The sequence below is a fragment of the Chelonoidis abingdonii genome, chromosome 24 (assembly GCF_003597395.2).
Source record: "Chelonoidis abingdonii isolate Lonesome George chromosome 24, CheloAbing_2.0, whole genome shotgun sequence".
NCBI lineage: Eukaryota > Metazoa > Chordata > Testudines > Testudinidae > Chelonoidis > Chelonoidis abingdonii.
Window position 1 is genome coordinate 5,153,890 of NC_133792.1, and position 24,644 is coordinate 5,178,533.

At 47.7% G+C, this 24,644-nt stretch overlaps 1 protein-coding gene across 7 annotated transcripts in view; it reads left to right on the plus strand.

The window, feature by feature from the left end:
• The window catches only part of TOR4A (torsin family 4 member A), a 44,086-nt gene that overhangs the window by 11,591 nt on the left and 7,851 nt on the right, over positions 1-24,644 (plus strand). For 3 of the 7 annotated variants that reach the window (XM_075060535.1, XM_075060538.1, XM_075060536.1), the window contains 2 exons: positions 4,553-4,626; positions 14,477-14,769. The exons of 2 other annotated variants lie outside the window; for them this stretch is intronic. The gene's annotated coding sequence lies outside the window, so the exon portion shown is untranslated. The remainder of the gene's footprint in view (positions 1-4,552; positions 4,627-14,476; positions 14,770-24,644) is intronic. 2 more of the 7 variants (XM_032765348.2, XM_075060539.1) reach the window with 2 other exon arrangements.

Below are 24,644 nucleotides of genomic sequence, written 5' to 3' on the forward strand. Positions count from 1 at the left end.
CCTCTGCAGGCTCCATGGCTGGGGACTCAGGAGTTACACTTCTTCTTCCTGCGAGTTATAACATTAACAGCTTTACACAGAGACAAGAGATCAGTTCCATATTATATCTGTTGGAATGCTATCCAGTATACCAGCAGTTAAATACCTTTTAAACCTTCCCACGCCAACTCTACTTGAACTTGGGGAACAGTGGTTTCAGATTTTCCCAGTGCAAAGAATTTTACATTTTCCCTGGAGAACATCACAATTTCCATAACCATGTATTTTCTGACCAGTGAAATCTGGACACCAGTATCCCTCCAACCTCAAGAACATAAGAACAGCCATACTGGGTCAGACCAAAGATCCATCAAGCCCAGTATCCTGTCCTCTGACAATGGCCAACGGCTGGCAACCCAAAGGTAATGAACAGACAGGTTATCATCAAGTGATCCATCCCCTGTCACCCAATACTAGCTTCTGGCAAACAGAGGCTAGGGACACCATTCCTGCCCATCCTGGCTAATAGCCATTGATGGACCTATCTTCCATGAATCTATCTAGCTCCCTTTTCAAACCTGTTATAGTATTAGCCTTCACAACACCCTCTTGCAAGGAGTTCCAGAGGTTGACAGTGCGTTGCATGGAAAAAAATATGACTCTGGCAGGATTTGAACCCACAGCCTTGATCTAGAAGTCCAATACACTATCCATTGCACCACAGAGCCTATATTACAGCCTGTAGCTTGGCACACTTTGCCATTTACCTTTGCATCTTTGCTAAACTCTTTATCAATCTCCAACATGCCAGGCTGTACAACATTCACTAGGGTCCCTTCAGGCACCTCCATGTTACCCTTCCACAGACTCATAGAAATGTCAGGCTGGTAGGGACCTTGACAGGTCATCTAGTCCATTCCCTGCACTGAGGCAGGACTAGGCATTATTTAGACCATCCTTGACAGGTGTTTGTTTAACCTCCTCTTAGGCACCTCCAAGGATAGAGATTTCACAATCTCCCTAGGCAATTTGTTCCAGTGCTTAACTACCCTGACAGTTGAGAAGTTTTTCCTAATGTCTAACTTAAATCTCCATTGCTGCAATTTAGGACCATTTGTTCTTGTTCTTGCCTCAGTGGTCAATGAGAACAATTTGTCACCCTCCTCCTTATAACAAACTTTTACATTCTTGAAGACTGTTATCATATCCCTCCCTCAGTCTTCTCTTCTCCAAATAAATAAACCCAAATAAATAAACCCATTTTTTTCAGTCTTTCCTAGACCTTTAATAATTTTTGTTGCTCTCTGTTAGACTTTCTCCAATTTGTCCACATCTTTCCTGAAATATCGTGCCCAGAACTGGACACAGGCCTCCAATTGAGGCCTTATCAGTGCTGAGTAGAGTGGAAGAATTATTTCTTGTGTCTTATTTATAACACTCCTGCTAATACATCCCAGACTGATGTTCACTTTTTCAACAACAGTATTACATTGTTGACTCATTTTAGGATTGTGATCATAACCCTCACATCCATTTCTGCAGTATTTCTTCTGACCTGAAGGAACTGACCTGAAGAAGAGTTTTGTGGTTTGAATCATAGCATATTAGGGTTGGAAGAGACCTCAGGAGACTATCTAGTCCCACCCCCTGCTCAAAGCAGGACCAACACCAACCAAATCATCCCAGCCAAGGCTTTGTCAAGCCAGGCCTTAAAAACCTCTAAGGATGGAGATTCCACAACCTCCCTTGGTAACCCATTCCAGTGCTTCACCACCTTCCTAGTGAAATAGTGTTTCCTAATATCCAACCTAGACCTCCTGCACTGCAACTTGAGACCACTGCTTATTGTTCTGTCATCTACCACCACAGAGAACAGCTGAGCTCCATTCTCGTTGGAACCCCACTTCAAGTAGTTGAAGGCTGCTATCAAATCCCCCCCTCACTCTTCTCTTCTGCAGACTAAATAACCCCAGTTCCCTCAGCCTCTCCTCGTAAGTCATGTGCCCCAGTCCCCTAATCATTTGTGTTGCCCTCCGCTGGACTCTTTCCAATTTGTCCACATCCTTCTTGTAGTGTGGGGCCCAAAACTGGACACAGTACTCCAGATGAGGCCTTACCAGTGCCAAATAGAGGGGAATGATCAAGTCCCTTGATCTGCTGGCAATGCTCCCACTAATGCAGCCCAATATGCCACTAGCCTTCTTGGCAACAAGGGCACACTGCTGATTCATATCCAGCTTCTCATCCACTGTAATCCCCAGGTCCTTTTCTGCAGAGCTGTTGCTTAGCCAGTCGGTCCCCAACCTGTGTGGCGCATGGGATTCTTCCATCCTAAGTACAGGACTCTGCACTTGTCCTTGTTGAATCTCATCAGATTTCTTTTGGCCCAATCCTCCAATTTGTCTAGGTCACTCTGGATCCTATCCCTACCCGCCAGCATATCTACCCCTCCACCATTTTAGTGTAATCTGCGAATTTGCTGAGGGTGCAATTAATCCCATCATCCAGATCATTAATAAAGATGACTGTTCTTGATCACCTTCCTCTCCTCCAAGTGCTTCAGAATGGATTCCTTGAGGACCTGCTCCATGATTTTGCGGGAACTGAAGTGAGGTCTGTTGTTCCCTGGGTTCTTTTTCTTCCCTTTTCAAAAGTGGGCACTATATTTGCCTTTTTCCAATCGTCCAGGACCTCCCCCGATCACCATGAATTTTCAAAGATAATGGCCAATGGCTCTGCAATCACATCAGCCAACTCTCTCAACACACTTGGATGCATTAGATCTGGAAAGAAAGCTTGTCTCTCTTATCAATAGAAGCTGGTCCAATAAATCATATTACCTCACTCACCTTGTTTCACTAATACTCCTTCCTTGGCAGTCATTTCCCATTTTGTATTTATGTAATTGATTATTCCTTCCTAAGAGTAGTACTTTGCATTTGTACTTATTGAATTTCATCCTGTTTATTTCAGACCATTTCTCCAGTTTAAGATTGTTTTGAATTCTAATCCTGTCCTCCAATGCGCTTGTGACCCATCCCAGGGTGGTATTATCTGCAACATTGATAAGTGTACTCTCTATGACATTAGCAAAATCATTCTTATGATGACATTGAATAGAATCAGACCAAGGGCAGATGCCTGTGGGACCCCACTCACTATGCCCTTCCAGCTTGATTGCGAACCATTGATAACTATTCTCTGATTAAACTTTTCAAACCAGTCCTGCATCCACTTTATAGTAGGTTTGTGCAGACTACATGTCTTTAGTTTATTTATGAGGTCATGTGAGACAGTATCAAAAGACTTACTAAAGTCAAGATATACCACATCTACCACTTCCCCCCTGTCCACAAGGCTCGTTACTCTATCGAAGAAGGATATTGGATTGGTTTGACTTGATTGGTTCTTGACAAATCCATGTTGGCTGTTACTTGTCACCTTATTTTCTTCTAGGTGTTTGCAAGCTGACTGCTTGATTATTTGCTCATTATCTTTCTGGATACTGAAATTAAGATGACTAGTTTATAATTCCCTGGGTTGTCCTTATTCCCCTTTTTATAGATAGGCACTATATTTGGCCTTTACCAATCCTCTGAGATCTCTCCCGTCCTCCATGTGTTCTCAAAGATCATTGCTAATGGCTCAGAGATTTCTTCAGCTAGTTCTTTAAGTATTCTAAGATGTATTTAATCAGGCCCTGCCTATTTGAAGACATCCAACTCGTCTAAGTAATTCTTAACTTGTTCTTTTCTTATTTTAGTCTCAGATCCTACCTCATTTACACCGATGTCATCCAATCATTGCTAACTTTTAGGGGAAAACTGAAACCAAAAAGGCAAATAACGTGTTGGCCATTGCTTCATTTTCTGTTATTGTCTTTCCCTCCTCATTGAGTAATGGGGCCTACCCCATCTTCGTCTTGCTTCTAAGGTATTTTTAAAATGTTTTCTTGTTGCCCTTTAATTTAGTTTAATATTGTTTTGTGCCTTGGCCATTCTAATTTTGTCCCTACATACTTGTGTTGTTTTTTATATTCATCCTTCATAATTTGACCTAGTTCCCACTTTTTGTATGACTTTTTTTGAGTTCAGGTTGTTGAAGATCTCCTGGTTAAGCCAGAGTGGCTCTTACCAAACTTCCTAGGCATCAGGATAGTTTGCTCCTGTGCACTTAAAAATGTCTCTTAAAAAAACTGCCAACTCTCCTGAACTCTTTTTTTCCCTTAGACCTGCTTTCTGTGGGATTCTACCTACCAATTCTCTGAGTCTTCTAATGTCTGCCTTCTTGATGTTCGTTGTCTTTACTCTGCTGTTTTTCCTCCTACTGTTCCTTAGAATCATGAGCTCCATCATTTGATGACCACTTTCACCCAAGCTGCCTTCCACTTTAAAATTCTCAGCTAGTTTTTCCCTGTTTATCAGAATCAAATCTAGATACCTGGGAAGCTACTAGAGCATAAAACATTCAATTTGCAAACACCCAGAGGATGAAGGGATGAAGGATGAAGCAGCCAGCATGGATTTACCAAGAACAAATCATTCTAAACCAGCTTGATTTCCTTCTTTCACAGCGTAACTGGATTAGTGCACAGGGGGAATGCAGTGGACAAGGCTCTTGACACAGTCCCACATGACGTTCTGATAGGTAAGCTGGAGAAATGCGGGCTCGGCAGAACTACCATTAAGTAGATACATTGGTTAAATAACCCCAAACAAAGGGTAACTATTAATGGAATGATGCTGGATTGGAGGGATGTCTCAAGCGGGGTTCCACAGGGATCTGTTCTGGATCTGGTGCTATTTAGCATATTTATTAATGACCTGGATGTAGGACTAGAGAGCATACTGATCAGATTGGCATATGGCTCAAAGCTAGGGGGTTGCCAACACTTTGGAGGAAGAGCTACAATTCAGAGGGAACTTGCTGAACTGGAGAACTGGGCTATAGACAACAAAATGAAATTCAACAGAGACAAATGTAAGGTGCTGCACTTAGGGAAGAAAAACCAAATGCACAAATACAGAATGGGAGAGAACTGGCTTGGCAGCAACAATGCTGAGAAGGCTCTGGGAGCTGTGGTGAATCACAACCTCAACATGAGTCAGCAACGCAATGCTGTTGCAAAAAAAGCAAATGCAATTTTAGGTTGCTTTAACAGAGGCATACCTTGCAACTCATGGGAGATGATAGTATCACTCTGTTTGTCACTGATTAGGCCCCAGCTGGGGTACTGTGTCCAGTTTCAGTTACCAATGTATAGAAAGGCTGTAGAGAAACTGGAAAGGATCCAGAGGCGAGCAACAAAGATGATCAGAGGGATGGAACACAAGCCATATGAGCAAAGGCTGAAGGAGCTGGGTATGTTTAGTTTCAAAAAGAGGAGATTAAGGGGGGACGTGAGAGCAGTCTTCAAATACTTGAAAACCTGCCACGAAAAAGATGGAGAAAAGTTATTCTTTTTGTGCCACAGAGGGCAGGACTACAGCATAGCAAATTTAGGTTAAATTTCAGGAAAAGCTTCGTAACTGTAAGAACAGTAGGACAGTAGAACAGATGCCAAGGGAGGCTGTGGAAGCTCCTTCACTGGAGGTTTTCAGAAGGAGACTGGAGCCATCTGCCTTGGATGGTTTATTCACAACAAATCCTGTATCTTGGCAGGGGGTTGGACTAGATGACCCTTGTGGTCATTTCTAACCTTATGGTTCTATGATTCTAGAACAGTCTCTCCCCAGTCGCTTTCTCCACCTTCTGTAATAAAAATGTGGTCTCCTGTGCATTCCAAGAACTTGTTGGATGATCTGTGCCCTGCCATATTATTTTCCCAACAGATGTCTGGGTAACTCGTGTCCCCCATCACTACTGAGTCCTGGTTCTTGGATGATTTTATTAGTTTAGAAAAGCCTCATCTGCCTCTTCTTCCTAGTTAGGTGGTTTATAGTAGATCTACCTTGACATCACCCTTGGTTTTTTTACCCCTTTTATCCTTACCCAGACTTTCAACAGGTCCGTCTCCACTTCTGTCTCAGCCTCAATGCATGTATACACACCTTTGATATACGAGGCAACAAACGCTGCTTCTCTTTTCCCCCTTGCTGGTCTTCCTGAACAAGCTGTGGCCTTCTACACCAATATTGCAGTCGTGTGAATTATCCCACCAAATCCGTGATGCCAATTGTGTCATAATTGTGATTATTTACTAGTATTTCTAGTTCCTCATGTTTATTCCCCTTTCTTCTTGCATTAGTATACAGACGTCTAGGATGTTTATTAGACTTCCCCCCTGTATTCCTTTGTCTCTGCTGTGATTGCCCATGTTCTGCCCAGATGCCAACCCTTCACCTAGTTCTTGGTTTTGGACTTATCTGTGGGCTTTAGTCTCCTGCCCCACTGAACTTAGTTTAAAGCCTGCCTCGCTAGGTTAGCCTGCCTATGTCCGAAGATACTCTTCCCTTTCTTTGAGGGGTGGACCCCATCTCCACTCCGCAGTCCTTCTTCTCAGAACAACAGCTCATGGTCAAGGAAGTGAAAGCCCTCCTGGTGACACCATCTGCACAGCTGTGCATTCACTTCCAGGGTGTCAGTCTCTACCTGGGCCCCTACCCTTGACTGGAAGGATGGATGAGAACACCATCTGCACCCCAGCTCCTTTCCTCTTACACCCAGAGCCCGGTAGTCACATGATCTGCTCATAGTCATACCTCGCAGTATTATTTAGTGCCCATGTCGATGGGCAGCATGGGGTACTGGTCAGAGGGCCTGATGATCCTCGGCAATCCTTCCATAATGTCTGTGATATGGGCCCTAGGCAGGCAGCATAACTCCTGGGATGCCAGGTCAGGCCGGCAGATGAATGCTTCCATCCCCCTTAGAAGGGAGTCACCAACCACCACCACCTTGGTTTCCTCTTGGGTGATGGTGGCCATGATCCTCCCAGCCTTGGGGATACATGGCTTCTTCTCCTCCACTCAGCCCTCACTGCCAGGGGGGCACTCCGGTTTTTATCTCTGGATGGTGGGTTGGGAGCAGGGGTTGAACACTCCCTGCTGCCAGAAGTAACCAGCAGCTAGCTTCTCTCTGTGAAGGAGCCATTTCCTGCTGCCCTGGTAGTGCTACTGCAGTCCTCCCCAGCTGAATAGCTTTCTTGGTGGTCTCCATATCTTTCAATGAACACCTTGTGTGCACGGATGCTCCTCAGCCTGGCCACCTCCTCCTGTAGCTCTCCCACCTGCTTCCGGGAAGACTGTACCAGCAGGCCCCTCTCACACTGGATGGTCTCCCCAGCCTAGCTCTTTATGATGCAGAAATGCAGGCCGCAGGCTCTGCAAATCTAGCCCAGGACCTTGGCTGGGGTGTCCCATTGGGTTCTGTCTGGACGCAGGTGCAGTGGAAGGAGCCAGGAGCAATGCTGGCACTGGAGATACGGCCTTTCCGAACCATGCTGATTTAATCTTTCTTCCTTCTACAGCCTCTCAGACTCCCTGTTTGCTGCCTCCTGTTCGCTAGCCCCTCTTGTTGCTTAGCATCTGACTTTTATGCTCTTCTCTCCTAGATCAGCCCTGGCCCCTCGTTAACAACTGGGGAAGGGTGATCTCCAGGGTGATCAAAGGGCAGAAGACTCGAGCCTTGCTAGGGCCCACTGAACTAGCGGCTAGTGGACGGTCACTCTTCATGGTTAAATGTCCTGTAAGACATGTGTTTGGTGTACTGAATTTGTCAAGTCTAAGGTGAGAGCTGTTCCCAAAGAACAGGGCAGGGCTGCCCAGAGGAGGCAAGTGGGGCAATTTGCCCTGGGCCCCGCAGGGGCCCCCACAAGAATATAATATTCTATAGGTTTGCACCTTTTTTTTTTTATGGAAGGGGCCCCCAAAATTGCATTGCCCCAGGCCCCCTGAATCCTCTGGGTGGCCCTGGAACAGGGGATCCTTTGCCAAGATGCCTTTGTGTTACACCCTCCTATTCACCTGTAGTACATCATAGTCTGGTCTCCTTTGCCTGCCATACCTTCGTTTCATTTTGGTTGTTGGGTTTAATGTGCGGGTGTTTGTTGGTCTGTGTTTTACAGGAAGGCAGATTAGATTATCTCATGCTCCCTTCTGTCCTTAAATGAGTATTTTTATGAGAATTCTATGAGTATTATCAGCCCATGTTTAGGAAGGGGAAATGGAGACACAGGTAGATTATTTCCAAAATTAACGGCCACTGCCAAATATTCTGGGTTAAATTACTAGCCCAATGCTACAGGTGATTGTTCATTGCCTGAGGACCATCCTTTCTCCTCCGGCAGGCTCCTTTTCCCATTCACTGCACAGAAATTCCATCGTGTGCAAGTATTTGGTTGGCAAATCCATTTGTATGACTCAGTGCTTTGCAGAGGTGGGTATGCAGCAGGAGCTGCATTGTACAGAAGCCGTAGACAAGGATGGAAATTTGATCTAGCCTTTCTGAGCAGCAGTGGGGCTAAGCATTGGTCTTGTTGTAGGAGGATTTCACTTTTAGGCCCACTTCTGCCTGCTGTGACCTTTTGGAGCCTCTCTGGCAGGGCCGGCTCCAGGCACCAGCCCAGTAAGCAGCTGTGGCCAATGGTGAGGGGCGGCAAAGTGGCCAATGGTGAGGGGCGGCACATCTGAGTCTTCAGTGGCAATTTGGTGGCAGGTCCCTCACTCCCTCTTGGACCAGCTGCCGAATTGCCGCCGAAGACTGAAGCTGCGGCGGCAGAGATGCAGATCGCAATTGCGGCTTTTTTTTTTTTTTTTTTTTTTTGCTGCTTGGGGTGGCAAAAACCCTGGAGCTGGCTCTGCTCTCTGGTATGTCTGCGCTACAATTAAATACCCAGAGCTGGCCAAGACCAGCTGACTCGGGTTTGTGGGGCTCAGGATGAGGGGCTGTTTAACTGCAGGCACAGGCTGGAGTCCAGGCTCTAGGACCCTGCAAGCTGGAAGGGTCCCAGAACTCAGGCAATGTCTACACTGCAGGTAAGCAGCCCCGCAGACCATGCTCCACAAGCCTGAGTCAGCTGGCACGGGCCAGCCACGGGTGTCAAATTGCAGTGTAGACAGACCATATCAGGCCTCAAGCAACCACTTTTCCAGCTGATTTGATTGTTTTGTATATTGTAGAGAGGATGCAAATCTGGTTTTAGCGGAAACTCAGCTGCACAACCTTAACTCGGCAAAACCTGCGTGATTTGGAGCTGGAATCACCTCTAGCTAGTTCCACAGCAGGGTTTAAACAAGGGGCCTTCAGGTGCCCCTCATAGCCCTCTCGCCTGCAAGCTTCACCCACTTTGCCAGTGGGATACAGCGTTGCTAGACATCTGTGGGATTTGGGGAACTGGGGTTCCTGGGTTCTGGCTCTGGCTCTAAGATCAGTGGCTCAGTTGCAGACAGTCTAAGTGAGCACATAGACTAGGCCTATTTGTGGCAAAATAGATGAGAGTTGGGTCTTCTCTGTTGGCTGTCTGGGCTCTGTTCCCAGCTCTGCCAGGAAAGGGACCATGCAAGTCTCCAAATTATCTTTGCTGCAAGCTGGGGGAATGATAGCCGCTACCTCCAGGCCAGGGGGAGGAGGCCAGGGTGCACAATATGGGTTGTGAACTGCACAGAAATGCTAACAATGGTCAGTGACAGATGTTAGTCCAGAGCTCTTGGATCACACACCTTCATCCGGTCTGAAGGGGATTTTGCTAGGAAGTGCTCCTTGGCTCACAGTGCCCATGTCGCAGAGTGTGGGGGAGACAAGGCCCTGCACCCCAGCTTCCTGCGATTCACCATGACCCTCAGCCAGCCAGTAAAACAGAAGGTTTATTTAGATGACAGGAACACAGTCTGAGACAGGTCTTGCAAGTACAGACAACAGGACCCCCTCACTCAGGTCCATCTTGGGGGGCCAGGGGAGGCCAGAAGATCTGTCTGGCCTCCCCTCCATTTTCCCAGTCAGCTCCAAACTGAAACTCTCCAGCCCCTCCTCTTTGGCCTTTGTCTCTTTCCCAGGCCAGGAGGTCACGTGATCTCTTTGTTCTCCAATGAAGGGGCCCAGGTGATTAGTTGCCAGGAGACAGAGTGTCAGCCATTCTCTATGCAGACCGTATCACAGGGGCCTCCTTGGGCTCTACAACAATCACACACCCTGATCTCCCCACCAAGAGACCTAAGAAATGCATAGGGGAAACTGAGGCACCCACACAGTATTCAGAGAAAACATTTAAGAACATTCCCACTTCGTCACAGCTGATCATCTATTAATAGTTACCTACCCCGGAGCTGCACCACTCCATATTTCAAAAATATGGTCTGCTAACTTTTTACTATTTCAACTGTTAGCCTTTGGTTTGGTAGCATCCACTACCTCTCACGGAGGGCATTCCAGGAATATAAGTCTCCAGAAATATAACTACTTCCTGCCCTCTGTTTTTCCCTATCTAAAAGTAATTGATGACTTTAAAGTCTTTGACAACAACTCACTTTTAGGATGCTATATCTTGGGCACCCCTTGACTAGATGGCCTTGAATTCCACCTCTCCTCCCCCCACAAAAAAAAAGTCTACCCTAGTCCATGACCTGGCCTATCAAATTTCAAGCCAACCTAATATCTACGTGGATTTCAGAGAAGATGCAAAATAGAGCTGTAAACAAAACTTCAGCTGCAGCCACCATTGGTATAGTATTTTATCCCTGTCCATGGGGATTGGTCCTGCTTTGAGCAGGGGGTTGGACTAGATACTTCCTTAGGTCCCTTCCAACCCTGATAGTCTATGATTCTATGTATTCCAGAACAGAAATAACAATAAAATACCTCTCACATTCTCACTTTCTCTTCCAACCTAGCTCATCGGAGCTTGATTGTCTGTGGCAGGGAGGTTGTGGTTATATTTGTATGTGTGAGTGTGTTGTTGATCTTTGTGTGTGTGTGAGTGAATGGGCATGTGGTGGACCTAGGGGTGTGTGTGAGTGCACAGGTGTTTTGAGTCTGTGGGTGGGAGGGGCGTTTGTTGTTGTGGTGTGTACGTGTGTGTGTGGGCGCGGCTGTGGACTTGTGCCTTACGGAGGCAAAGCCGAGCTGAAGAGCTGAGTGTTTCAGTTAGTTCTGAGCATTGTGGGGCCCGTGGTCTCGTCTCTCTTGCAGGATCAAAGTGCAGGTCCTGTTCCTCCTGGGAAAGTTCTGTTTCCTGCACTCACCAACTTATCTCTGCAGCGGACCCCAGCCAAGAGGAAGGGGGCAGGGCTGCTCAGTGGGTTACTGTGGAAGGGGATGGGGGTGGTCCAGAGACTTTCACTGCTGTAGGCCGCTTGGATAAGGAGCTGTCAGATTTTTCTGACCTCAGGACTCAGAGATGAACAGGCCACTTAGCAGGTTCCAGCTTCTTCCCCTGCCATTTCCCAGGCCAACCTCAGCCACAGGCAGCTGTTAAATACCTTCCACCCTGAGCACTCCTGGGAGGATGGACATGACTCAGTTGATTTGACTAGGTGAGGGGAGAGGGGACTGACTCTCCCATGTGGCACATACATCTGCCCATTGTTTCACAGCATGGTCTGATTTGCATGGCATCTGCTCCACAGCTCTGGCCTGAAGTAAGAACCAGCTGATTCTGGCTGGACAAAACTCAGCTGACTCTGAGGCAGAACAACTAGGGGCAGGGGAGGCACTGCCTGGAGCTCCCTCACTCCACTGGAGCTCCCTCACTGGAGCGGCAGGGAGCCAGCGGCACTATATGGAGCTGAGCTCACCAGATTACAGTGGCAGGGGGCCAGGGGGCCTGTGTGGGGCTGAGCTCACTGGATTACGGAGCTGTATAGAGTGGCAGGGGATAAGGGGGAGGGGGTCATGCTATTTTTCCCTCTGACAAGAGATGGTTTGCTAGAGCTTGTAGTTTTCTGCAGCAGCGATGCTCAGAGTTGCTTTCTACGTTATTTTTGCATTAGCTCTTTTTTTTTCTTAATCTTGCAAAATTTTTGGCCTCTGCAACATCCTGTGGCAATGAGTTCTACTGGCTAATTACATGTTGTGTAAAAAGACCTGTTTTGTATTGATTTTGAAGCAGAGGGGCCCATTATATCATCTCCTCTGAACTATATATTACAGACATTGAGAATTTCATTCAGTTACTCGTGTATTGAGGCCAGCAACATATGTGTGGCTAAAACACCTTCCACAAGGGCATCCAGTTTTAATCTGGAGACTTAAAGATATGGCGAATTCACCACTTTCAGTGGCAGGCTGTTTCAGTGGTTAATCACCCTCTGTGTTAAAAGTTTGTGCCTAATTTCTAATTTGAATTAGTCTAACTTTAGCTTACAGCCATTGGTTCTTGTTACATCTGTTTCCACTAGATTAAAGACAACTTTACTACCTGGCATTTTTGCCCCATGATGCTCCTCCTTGTTTTCATCCAATTATCTCTTGATCATCTTTTCGATAAGCTAAACAGGCCAAACTTTTGAAGTCTCTCACTGTTAGGCATTTTTCCATCATTCAAATATTTCTTGTGGTTCTTCTCCGGACTCTTGTCAATGTTTTCACATCCTTTTAAAAATGTAACCGGAACTGGACAGAGTAGTCTAGTATCAGTCTCACCAATGCTCAGTTCAGAGGTAAAATCACTTCCCTGCTCCTATTTGAGAGGGCCCTGTCTCATAACACAAGAGCAAGGGAACACTCTATGAAATTACTCCTCCATGAAAATACCCCCCGCCCTCACTCTGACAGCCTCTCTGCTGTTGAGGAAGGTTAAAGTCTTGGGGAAGGAGAACATCAAGCTGGAGTGTAGAGAAATGATCCCATAGTTAGGACCCTCCTTCCAGATGGTGTCAAGGTATCCTCTTGTACTGAGAATGGGAATACTTCTCCGGTGGAGGGAATCCCAGTTATTAGAAAGAGCCAGGTAATAGTAATGGGGGATTCAATCATTGGAAATATTGATAGCGGGGTTTGTGATGACCAGGAGAACTGCATGGTGAATTGCCTGCTGGGTGCAAAGGTTGCAGACCTCTCGAAACATATAGATAGCTGTATGTGCAGTGCTAGGAGAAACTGGTGATTGTGGTACATGTAGGTACCAGTGACATAGGAAAAGGTAGGAGAGAGGTCCTGGAGGCCAAATTTCAGTTGCTAGGTAAGAGATTAAAGTCCAAGACCTCCATGGTAGCATTCTCTGAAATGCTTCCAGTTCTACGCACGGGCCAGTTAGACAGGCAGAACTTCAAGGTTTTAATGTGTGGACAAGACAATGGTGTTGGGAGGGCGGATTCAGGTTTCTTAGGAACTGGGGAGCGTTTGGGGAAAGGACGAGCCTATTCAGTAAGGATGGGCTCCACCTTAAACCAAAATTTAACCAGATTTCTGGCATGTAAAATTAAAAAGGTCGTAGAGGAGTTTTTCAACTAAGGGCTGGGAGAAAGCTGACGGTACGGAGGAGCACATGGTTCAGACAGACACAGCCTTTAGGGGAAGATTTATTAAGGGGGATAATCTATATCCTAGTAAAGAGGAGGCGATAGAAGTTAAAAAAGTACAGGTAGAAACTGAAGAGAAACAGCCAAATTTGGTGGAACAATGATAACAATGGAACACAATAATACCAGAGTACAAAATACATAGGAATGACAGAGTAGGTTGTGCTGGTGCATTATATGTGAAAGAAAGCATGGAATTAAATATAGTAAACATTTTAAATGAATCCAAAAGTTTCATAGAATCTCTGTGGATAGAAATTCCATGCTTGAATAATAAGCGCATAGCAGTAGGGAATATACTACCGACCACCTGACCAGGATGGTGACAGTGATTGTGAAATATTCATGGAGATTACAAAGACTACAAAAACAGAAAACCCAGTAATAATGGGGGATTTCAACTATACCCACGAGCTGGGAACATGTCACCTCAGGCCAGGATCTAGAGATAACATTTCTAGACACCATCAATGACTGCTTCTCAGAGCAGCTAGTCCTGGAACCCACAAGGAGAGAGGCAATTCTTGATTTAGTCCTGAGTGGAATACAGGATCTGGTTTAAGAGATGAACATTCTTGAACTGCTTGGTAATAGTGACCATAATGTAATTAACATCCTTGCAGGGAGGGAAATTCTGAAGAAATCCACCACAGTAGCATTTAACATCAAAAAGGGAAACTACACAAACTTGAGGAAGCTAGTTCAATGGAAATTAAAAGGAACAGTCACAAGGGTGAAATCCTTTTAAGCTGCAAGGAAACTATTTAAAAACACCATAATAGAGGCTCAAACTAAATGTGTATCTCAAATAAAAAACAAACACACAGTAAGAGGACCAAAAAAAATGCCACCATGGCTAAACAGCAGAGTTTTAGAGGCAAAAAGGCATCCCTGGAAAACGGGAAGTTAAGTCCTACTGAGGAAAATAGAAAAGACAAAGCTTTGGCAAGTCAAGGGTAAAAGTATAATTAGGCAGACAAAAAAGAATGTGAAGAGCAACTAGCAAAAGACACAAAAACGATCAGCAATTTATTTTTTTACAGCACATCGGAAGCAGGAAACCTGCCTAACAATCAGTGAGGCTATTGGATGATTGAGGTGGTAAAAAAGCACTGAAGGAAGACAAGGCCATTGCAAAGAAGCCAAAACGATTCTTTGCATCAATCTTTACTGCAGAGGATGTGAGGGAGAGTCCCACACCTGAGCCATTCTCTTTAGGTGACAAATCGGAGGAACTGTCCCAGATTCAGGTGTCTATAGAGGAGGTTTTGGAACTTGTTGCCAGGGGATGTTGTGAAGACCAAAAGTATAAGAGGGTTCCAAAAGAAGTAGGTAAGTCCATGGAAGATTGCTCTCCAGATAATTTGTATAGTGAGTTGCTTGACCACACTTTGGTTCATTATAAAATTTACTCCAGAGACCAAATAACCTGTCAGTCGGGTTTATTAACATGGCACAGGAAAAAGGTTCCGTATGGTTCCCGTGTCTGAGGAGCTGTCCCATGCAGCGATGTTACTATCACTGTATGCAGAAGGTTTGCGCTCTAAAGTTACTTCTAAAGGTGTAGTTTTATACCCTACACACTTACCAGTAAAAGGTACCATATGCGTCATTTGAAACTTGATTCAACCAATTAGCTTTGTATCTTGTTTCTCTGGTACCACGGTGGACCACTTATCTTGGTTCTGAACCCAGCATGCACCATGGCACACTCTTATCTTTGTGCTGGGTACATGCATTCCAGATACTAAGAGGCATGAAGACATTTCCTAGGCCTGTACCAATATAAACAGATTTGTGAGAGTAACTCCCTTTCTGTTGCTATAAGGAAACAACTGTATGTCCTGATACTGACAGTTTCCCTGTCTACTGAAGCCACAGCTTACCTCAGCTAACACTAGGTGTTAGGGGATACTTAGCATATGTGAACAGGATTATAACAAAGGTACAGGCTAATTCGTGCTATATAACTGCTATAATGACACTTAATGTGTGTACTTTATGCTTAAAATATAAAGAATAGAATCTAGGAGATCATCTAGGCCAACCCCCTGCTCAAAGGGGGACCAATCCCCAGACAGATTTTTGCCCTAGAGCCCTAAATGGGCCCCTCAAGGATTGAATTCACAACCCTGGGTTTAGCAAGCCATTGCTCAAACCACTGAGCAATCCCTCCCCTAGCTGTCATTTCAAAAAGGAATTGGGCAGTTACATGACTCTCGAGAATACCCAGCTTTGTCATAGTTCATGCTAACAAGTTTTGGAGGAGTTAAACCTCATGCTTCTTGCCTTAAACCAATCTCTAACTATGTGGGATTAGGAGGTGCCCTAAAGTGAGCAGAGAGATCATCCTATATCTGACTAGTGCCAGATTCCTTACACTTTCCTCTGGAATATCTGGTACTGCCACTGCTGGAGACAGGATACATGGACAATGGGTCTGATGCAGTCTGGCATTACTATGTGCGCTGTCTGGCTTCCCCTACTTGCCCCTTTCCCCTCAGGCTGTGCTCAGGGCAGGTAATTTTTAATGTTCTGTGGCAGCTACCCCATTTCCCCATGGTCTGCTGTGCTAGGCAGGCTCAGGCCCACCCTGCTGCTGTGCTTTCCGGATGGCTGCCTACCTGAAAGTGGATTCGGAGGCACCTGGCTGCCCGGAATGTTGTGCAGCTGGAGCAGCAGCAGAGCTGAACTTGGAAGCATTTGTTCTTGTTTATTTTCCAGTGCCTCTAGATGGAGGCAATAATGTTGCCTGTCTCTTGCCCCCACTCCCTGTTCGCACTCTGCTCTGCGTCATGGCTGCATCTCTCCTAACGCTCCTTGCACCTGTGAGGGGACACTGCTAGCCACAGGCTATTTCTGACCTGCTTCTGAACAGCTTAGAGAACAGGAGTAAAACACTGTGCAGCCTGTCTGCAGCGGACTACGCTGTCCATGCTGCAGAGAACAGGGGCAGGCCAGCAGCAAACACAGCTGCAGAATAGGGTACAGATAAAGTCTCGGTGCAACTGGGAGAAGGAAATGCTGGAGATAGGGGGCATTCTCTCTTGTCATTTCCTTTTTTCTCCCTGGCCAAGTCTTTTTAGACAGCTGTGTTGGTACGAAGGGGGACAGCGGGCGAGTCTGCGACTACAGAGTTCCTTGCTTACCTGGCCTGTGTTGCTGCTGCTGCTCCATTGACTTGCAGGCAGGGACCAGGAGTGAAGTTCTCCCAGTGAGACCCAGAGAAAAAGCTCCCTGGTAACTGTTTTCTTGCTCTCATGTTCCTCTCCCCACCACTTCCTGCTCGCTCTCAGAATTGCCTTTTTCTTTTCCAAGGGCCCCCAAGGAGTGCTCTGTGCCCAGGGCCAGCTGGTGTCTCGCTCTCCCCAACTGCTGCGCTCACTGTGTGGGGCCACATTCTTCCAACTTCGTCCCCGCAGGGCCAGTTCTGCTCCTTGCCAGGGACCGAAACGGCAGCTTAACCCCCAGTGGCCAAACTCTGTGATTGTAACGGTGTCTTTGCACTGGCCTCTTGGGCTATTTCCCACTCTAGGGAGGAGATGCAGTGGGGCTAGGAGGCCCTGTGGCTGACAGACCTTTGCAGCATTTCAGTTCGCAGCTGGGTAGGAAGCAAAGCTGCTGCCACTAGAGCCAGAGTGTAGAGATGTTTGGCTGTCAGAGGGATGGGACACATCTAGATGCTTGGAGGGTTGGGTCTGACTGGTAACTGGGGGAGGGGCCTGGTTCTTGTCCCCATTTGGTGGGGGAAGGGGAGGATCCTTCTTGTTCAGTTGGGAGAGGGATAATTTTGTTTGGGGGAGGATCAGCCTCCTGCCCTGGTTCACTAGGCCTTGAGGGTCACTATCTTACACCTACCAGCACCAGGGCCGGTGCAAGGAAGTTTCAAGCCCTAGGCGAAACTTCCACCTTGCACCCCCCACACCCCCACTCAGCTAACCCCGCCCCCCAATGGCAGCTAAGTCAGCCCCCCACCCACGGAGCCTCCCCCCGCAGCAGCTACTCCCCCCACCATGACAGCTAACCCCTCTTCACCCCATCTTCCCACCTGGGGAGACTCCCCCTGTCCCCCCATGGCAGCTAACCCCACCTGGGGAGACTTTTCCCCATCCCCCCACGGCAGCTAACCCTGCCTGGGGAGACCTCCCCCTCTCCCCCCAGCTAACCCTGCCTGGGGAGACCTCCTCCTGCCACAGCAGCTCACCCTGCCTGGGGAGACCTCCCCCTCTCTCCCCAGCTAACCCTGCCTGGGGAGACTCCCCTGCCAAGGCAGCTAACCCTGCCTGGGTAGCCCGCCCCAGCTCACCTGGGCTCCGCCTCCCCCACTGAGCACGCCGGCATCGCGCTAATTCTCCTCCCCACCCAGGCTTGTGGCACTGATTGGAGGAGACTTAGAGCTGGGCTGTGTGCTCAGCGGAGGAGGCAGAGTGGACGTGAGCTGGGGCGGGGAGCTGTTCCCCTGTGCGCCCCCCCCGTTACTGCGGTAGCCCTCCCCGTGTGCCCCCCCCCCAGCTCACCTCCACTCCACCTCCTCGCCTGAGGGGGCTTTCAGGCACCCTCAATCACTAGGCACCCTAGGCGGCCGCCTAGTTTGCCTAAATGGCTGCACCGGCCCTGACCAGCACCTTCTCTTATTTGCAATCCCATCACCCCCGTCTTTGCTCACTATTTGACTGACCTTCAATCTTGAAGAGACACAGTCTGACTTTCCTCCACCCCCTCCTCACCTCTTACCCTGTCTCCCCTGCCAATGACTCTGAGCACAGCTGTCTATGGTCAGTCCCCTCCAGCTGTCTCCTCAGCCCCATCCATCACTGCTGCTGACTCCCCTTTCTTCTCTTCCCCCATCAGTCATGCTCCCCTACTCTCTTCCTCTGACTCCTTTCCCCAAAAGACCAAACAAGCACTAGTGTCCCCCATATGAGAAGAACTGGCTTTGACAGCAGCTGTCTCCAACTCCCTCCTCCCCTCCCTCCTCTCCGTCACTGTAAGCCAAGGGTGGGCAACTTATGGCATGCATGCCAAAGGTGGCACACAAGCTGATTTTCAGTGGCACTCACATTGCCCGGGTCCTGGCCACCGGTCTGGGGGGCTCTGCATTTTAATTTAATTTTAAATTAAGCTTCTTAAACATTTTAAAAACCTTATTTACTTTACATACAACAATAGTTTAGTTATATATTATAGACTTATAGAAAGAGACCTTCTAAAAATGTTAAAATGTTTGACTGGCACGCGAAACCTTAAATCAGAGTGAATAAAGGAGGACTCGGCACAGCACTTCTGAAAGGTGCCGAACCCTGCTCTAAGCTCACAGAGGGAGCTATTGGCAACTGCTGCCTGATTGTACTCTCCTCTCCTTCAGCCCTGGATGGCCTCCCATCTGGCTCTGCTCTCCCCAGCATTCTGAGATTCTGCCACCCTGGAACCAGCTGCCCATTTGTTCTAATTCTAATTGTTGCTAATATTGGCATTAGTGTTTGCATTGCGTGAAAAATGCCGACTGTTCCTTGAAAAACCAAACATCCAAAAACTGCAAAAGTGTTGGCCAAAACTGGAAACTTTCCATCTGGAAAGATCAAGACATTTTACGTAGACCTTTCTGAGCGAACCAAACGATTCCAACATTCCCAAATCAAAATGGTGCATTTTGGTGGATGCTAAACCATGTCTTCCTGAACTGCCACAAAGCCTCATGGGAGCTGTACTTTGGGAGCCTCATGCCCATTCTCTGCTCTGGGCCAGACTCCCTGGCCTGACTACAACTCCCATGAGGCTCAGTGGCAGTTCAGGAGGACGTTGAGGCACTACAAACATGTGACTTCCATGATGTTCTGACTTCCATGATGTTCTGCAACATGTCCTCAGAATGATGGTACATCGAGGGAAATAGAGTCCTTCCTGGGAGCCCAGCTCAGATAGCTGAATGGGAGCAGGAGGCATCCAAACGATACTGCCCATGTCAATGCAGGCGGACACACTTCATTGTCAAATTGCCCTGAAATAAAATGTTTGAGCTCAGTTCAATAAACTGAAACATTTTGATTTGAGTTGTCCTGATGTGAAACTTAATATTTTGTTTAGATTTTCCCAGACTTTTGGTTTTCAGTCAAAGGATCTCAATTTTTTGAGTTTTCAACAAGTTCCATGTTCCAGCCAGCTCTACCAACTGCTGTTTTTTCCTTAGAATGGCCAGTATAGTCTTATTTTGGGATCGAATTCTGCACTTTCTTGAAGACGTCCTTGGAAAACTGTTCATTTCCATTTTGGCAGGTTTAGTTAACATGATGATAAAAATGCAAGAAGCAGAGACGGTGCTGTCCATCCTGGGGCTCTCCCGAGTGCTACCACTGCTTCAGCTGAACTGATGATAGCACTTTCCTATAATTCCGGGTGCAGACAGTCACATAATAGCTCTTTTTCTAGTGTGAAGTCATAACCTCCGTTCCCTTCTCCATTGCTTTCACTGACAGAGAATTGAGCAGTTTTCTACATAGGTTAATTTCGGAAACGTTTCACTATCCTGCCTGTTGACAGGGTTGCCAACTTTGTAATATTTAAAAAATGGACACTCCAGCAGAAGTGCCTGAACCTCCCCCGTCCCATCTCTTCCCCCCTGAGACCCCACCCCTTCCCTGCCTCTTCCTCCTGAGGCCTTGCCTCTGCCCCACTTCTTTCACCAAGGCACTGCCCCCATTTGCTTCTTTTTTTCCCCTCCTCCAGTCACTTGCTGCTTTTCTACCCTGAACCTGGGTCAGGAGAGACTTGCCTGCAGACCCAGGGCTGGGAGCTGCAACCACCCGACATAGGTAGGAGACAGCCCTGGCTGAGTAGGGGCTGGTGTGGGTGATGATCCAGCGCCTTCCCCGCCTGCAGTAACTGGACTTTGGGTGTCTGGTCAGTTGTACTGACCGGATACTATAAGGTCCCCTTTTTGACTGGACTTTCTAGGCACCTGGCCACTTTACCTGTTGAAGGAGCCAATGTCCAAATTTACCTACGTATGGATGTTTGTTGTGCTAGGTGGCTTTGGCAGATATAGGGTGAAAGAAAAATGCAAATGAGTAAAAATATTGCAAAGGAGCTGTTTTAACGTAAAAATTGTAAGAGTCTGGAGCCAGATTCACAAAGGTGTTTAGGCACTGAAAGAGGCAGATATGTGCCTAGTGGGATTTTCAAAAGCACCTAACTCCCATTGACTTTCCCTGGCCTGTTGTTACTCAGCTGTCTGTTGTGTCTTGTTCTGAAACTGTAGCCGCTGGGAGGCAGGGACTGATGTTTACTACACATTTGGATAGTGCCTCATTCAATGAAATGACTGAGGCCATAGAGCACGACATCAATATTAATAACAGCATGTTTAGTAATAGCAAATCTCCATAATAGATTGTCAGTGCAGTTCCACTGGGATTGTAACGGAGAAGCTGCCATGGAGGTAGAGCTCGTGCAGTTTTGCCACAGTGTCTAATTCAGCATCTCTGACCTAGAGTATGGCTAACTGGCATAGTTTAAAATCTCTAGAGTGACAGAACTTCTGTCATCACTTTGATCACAGAGCTACTCTGATAGGAGATTCCTGGTTTGCTTTGCGTACTTATGACTGCAGTTTTCTTTGCAGAGCATGTTTCAAAGCTATGATTGACTGCGTGGTGGTTGGTTTTGCTTGCTAGGCTCATTATTTATTAGTGAATTCAGTGCAACGTTGGGAAAAATTTTATTGAAGTGTTGAGTTTTGATATTAAAACCAATTAAGTAGTGAAGTATAAGAACAAACTAGCTGTAGCAATGCTGGGTAATTTGTACTGAGCTCCTGACTTATTTGGTGTTAGTTTTACTATGAATATGCTTAGAAATGTCTATTATAGAATAATTTGGGCACTATTATCAACTGTGTTTAAGATGGTAGTACTGATGGGCGACCTCCCAATAGGGTCCCATTGTGCTATCATCCTTTTCACCCTCATGGCAAATCCCAAATGGGGACATAGAATCCTTGCAGGTCAAGCACCCCCAGATCAATCTCTGTGCTGCACAAATACAGAGCAGTAAACGGCCTCTGCCCTGAAAAGCCTCCAGTCTAAATAGACCAGACAGACCCAGAGCAGAGAAAAGGGTAGAACACACCAGCCGAGGGATGGTAGCAAATGGCATGGTAGTGCCATGATTTTTTTTGTGGGGGGTGTTACTTAGGCTAGGTCTACACTGCTGGGGGGTCGACCTAAGATACGCAACTTCAGCTACGCGAATAGCATAGCTGAAGTCAACGCCTCGTAGGTCGATTTACCTGGCCATGAGGATGGCGGTGAGTTGACCGCTGCTGCTCCCCCGTCGACTCTGCTTCCACCTCTTGCAGCGATGGAGTTCCAGAGTCGATGGCAGAGCGATTGGGGATCAATTTTTATCACGTCTACACTAGACACGATAAATCGATCCCCGATAGATCAATTACTACCCGCAACATTTCCCCCAGTCCCGTACAGTTAACTTTGTGATTCCCCAGCTGTAAGGCTGGAGCAGAAACCATTTCTTTATGCAAGAGAAGCATACTGCATCCAAGTCAGGTCTACCTCTGACTCCGCTCTAGGATGCCGACATCTGGTTATGGACCATGGCCTGTGAATGCACACAAGCCGCACGACCAGCACTACAGCCGTTACCCCTGGCCATGGCATACCCCTCTTAACTCAGCCAGCCAGGGAGACAGATAAGGGCAATGCTGCTAACAGAAAGTGCAAAAGCGTATGGGACACAGCGACACAGGATGGCAGACTAATGGTGAGACCCAAGGCCCAGCACCTCCAGGCAGTGCGATCCGCTCTTCAACCCCCTGTCAAGGCCTGACGGGGAGCCATGCTGTGGAGGGCCGGGGGCCCTCCGGGCTTTCCCTGTACCATTGAGTTCCTGGTGAAACATGGCAAGACAGTCTGAGATTCTCTGGCTGGAGCCTTAGTGATGGAGCTTGTCCCCTCCCCTGCACGCTTGCTCACGGGGAGCCATCCAAACCCAAAGCTTGTGAGATGGGGAGGAAAGAGTGAAACTGAGCTGAAAGGTCCCTGTGCCCACACAGGGAAGCCTCCATTTCCAGGCATCTCTAGGAGCCTGTGCATGCCCCTCGGCCCAATAGGATCTTTCCAGACCATTTCACTTTAATAACTTTCACTTCCTGGCTTGTCTCATGGAGTTTCCCTGGTTACTCATCGGCATCTGACCTTACGGGTTCTGCTATTTCTGGCAAAGTCCTAAAGGTGACGTTATCCAACACAAGTTCCATAGACTCGCTTTCATGGTAATAAATATTCAGTGTTGCCAACTCTTGTGATTTTGTCCTGAGTCTCACGGTAATTATTGTTTCCTTAAAGCCCCAGCTCCTGGAGTCAAGTGGGATATGCAATGATTTCAGCCTTCAGTTTTGGAGAAAAAGTTAGTTTCCAGCCCTCCTGGATGTGGAGAAAGCTTCAAAATGTGATGCCGGCGCCCCCTAAAGGCTCAAAAAGGCAAATAAAAAGAACATTACAGCTATTTGTACATAATCTCCATGATTTTAAAGCCAGTCTCATGATTTTTGGTAGCCCTAAATCATGATTTTTGAACATTTGGGGTTGGCAATATAAGTGCCTCCTACAGGTCTGTGTGACATGGTTCCTCAGACTCCCTGCGGGCACAGAGCTTGCAGGATCTCAACTGTAGTGACGAAGGGCTAACAAAGTTCGTGTTACAGTGACACATCTAACAGTCAGAACTATCCAGGGAATAATTAGGAACTCTCAACTATTCGAAAAGCAGAGTACTCCACACAGAAGGAAGTGGGGAGAACGAATTTGCTCCCCAGGCTTGCTTACGCCTTATTTAACCTGTGTGATGTCTAGGCCTGAAGAAAGTAGAGGAGTAACTGGAGCGAGGCCAGCTGGAGGCTAATTTCCCTGGAAGCAGAGAACTGGGCAGAATTACTCATTGCTTACTGTCTCTACGTGCAGTTTTGTTGTCTTGTCATTTAATTTGTTTTGTGGTGAATGACTCATGATTTACTCTCACGATAGCGAAACGAAAACCTTGTGAATAAATCGTTTACCAAGAGGTGGCTTAGATGTTTCCAGCTTCTACAAACGAAATGGAAAGACGGCAAAAAGCAAACGTACACTCTGCCCTGGCAAAGCACCTGGGGGGGACCAGCAGGCTGAGTGAGAGGGTGGAGACGCGTAATGGAGACTCTCTTTTCCACCATTCATTGGCCTCTGGGGTCTGTGTCTACAAGGTCTTCACAATTGGCACTAACTGGCCCCTTTTGTGGCAGTCTCAGCTTAGGCCAAGAATGGGGTGGAGAATTAAATACCCTCTCCCCGTGGAGTTACTTCCCCCAGGTGCATGATCTGGGAAGGGGGAAGAAACATTTGCTGCTTGGTGGGTGAAGATGAGGAGGGGGAACCCCTGGCCACTCGCTACTTGGGCCAAGGTTCTCTTGGCTGATCTGCCCAGTCTCCTCGCTCTCCCTCCCTCTGGGGACCGTCTTCCCTTCTAGGGTTTTGCTCCTCACTCTGCTGCTTCCAGGGGGCTGGAGCCAGGTTCCCCTGCCCCCCTTCCCCTGGCTGCTGCTCCTGTCCTTCACCCCAGGACACCCCCTGGCAGTTCACCTGCTCCCCTGCACACACTGCAGCTGCTGCTCCTCCCACAGGGGCACCCCTCAGCAGTTCTCCAGCCCAGGATGCTCCCCAGCCCTTCAGATGCATCTGCCACCCCTGCGCTGAACTGGGCTCCAGGGCTCCCACAGGGGGACCAGGCCAAGGATGGAGATGGCCAGCTGAGGCCAGCGCTCGGGCTCCTGGTGCCGTGAGGCTCTCTGGGGTGGGCAGGAGCCGAGCTAGGGAAGGTGGGGGAGGCTGGCAGCATGGCAATTCCCACAGGCTGGGCTGGGCGGAGAGTGGCCCAGGCAGTCTCCATGCAACCTCCGTCAGTACCACCCCACCAGGCTCTCCTGTGGCACTGCAGCCTCAGCAGGCCCTGGCTGTGGGCCCTTCACAGGAGAGCTTCAGCTAAGTGCAAGAGCTCCCTGCAGTGCCTGGCTGCTGGCTCTGCGTTGCCCAGTGAGCTCACTGCTGTCCTGTGTGTGCCACTGGAAACCACTGGCCACTAGATGGTGCAGCCGGGTAGCATTTTCCCAGGTCCCACTGCCTTCCCACAGATGCACGTGTGCTAGGGCCTGGGAGTGAGTGGTCT